Raw genomic sequence first — 1,155 nt, 5'->3', positions numbered from 1 at the left:
CTCCTGACAGCTCCTGGTACCAGGGCTGTGAGCCCAGGATGTCCAAAAATTCCAGCTGACTCATCCGTGGGTGAGCAAGGCCAAGACGAGGGGATGGGTAGAATCTCCTGGAGCTCTGCCTCTGTCCAGGTCCTCAACTCAGAGGGGAAAGTGGGGCGGGGGAGGGGTGATAGCTAGGATTCTGGCTGTTTCTGCTTGAGTGATGCTCAGGTGTCACCCGAGGTGCCAGGAAGTGGTGACAGATGCATTATGGTGTCGTGGGTAGGGAGCCTGGGTCCTAGATCTCAGATGCCCTGATTTGAGTTCTGGCTCCATCCTTATCACCTTTGCAACCTCATCAAACCTCTCTGGGCCTCAGTGTCTTCAAGTGGAAACGGGGGTGGATAATGGTTCCGACTTCATGCCTAGTGGGGTGGATGAAGCAAGAGAATGTGGGTAAGATATGAGCACAATCCCTAGGACACGGGAGTTGCTTAACAATGATGACTTGTGCTAGAATGTCGCCCTTTTGATGCAATGACGTGAAACACTCTTCCGGGTGGGCAGACGAGTGTGTAACGAGCTCTTGCTCAGACCCACAGGACAAAGGCTGAAAAATGGCATGGTAAGAATGTCACTGCCTTGCTTTGGGATTCTGGGTAGAGCCATGCTCTCTCTGAATGTCCCCTGTCACAGCTGAGCCTCCTGTGACCACACTTAGAATGACACCACACTGAACAGGCAGCAGCTTTTCTGGTCCTCACATTGCCTTCCAGATGGCTTGTAACCACATCCCTGCCAAATTCCTCTTACCTCCCCTCAAGACTCATCTGATGCCAGAGAATTTCTCAAAAGGGGGAAATACAGTCCTGTCGTCATCACCTCATCACTGCACTGCATCACTAGAGTCCCTGGCTTAGCCCTGCCTTCCAGCTGTTCCCCCTGGGGATATCTCTAGAGGTTTTTCCCCAGCTCTGTCCGGGGGCTGTCGGGGAGAGTGAAGTCCGGGAATGAGGATGGGACACAAGGCACGACGTGACCTTGGGCCAGTCTCTGGCCTTCTTCACTTTCCCCGGTGTCTGTGAAAGGAGGAGGCTGGCTGAGGTCATTCATTTCCGGCAGTTCTGTCCCAGAAGGTTCTGAGTGTGGGGGAGAGCTGAGCAGCTGAACACTTAT

General features: G+C 53.5%; 1 long non-coding RNA gene across 1 annotated transcript in view; it reads left to right on the top strand.

Moving 5' to 3' along the window:
* Positions 1-1,155, top strand: part of LOC112480492 — a 4,903-nt gene that overhangs the window by 3,068 nt on the left and 680 nt on the right. The window lies entirely within an intron of this gene.

This window comes from Pteropus alecto, unplaced genomic scaffold (assembly GCF_000325575.1).
Source record: "Pteropus alecto unplaced genomic scaffold, ASM32557v1 scaffold190, whole genome shotgun sequence".
NCBI lineage: Eukaryota > Metazoa > Chordata > Mammalia > Chiroptera > Pteropodidae > Pteropus > Pteropus alecto.
This window is presented reverse-complemented; position numbering and strand designations above follow the sequence as displayed.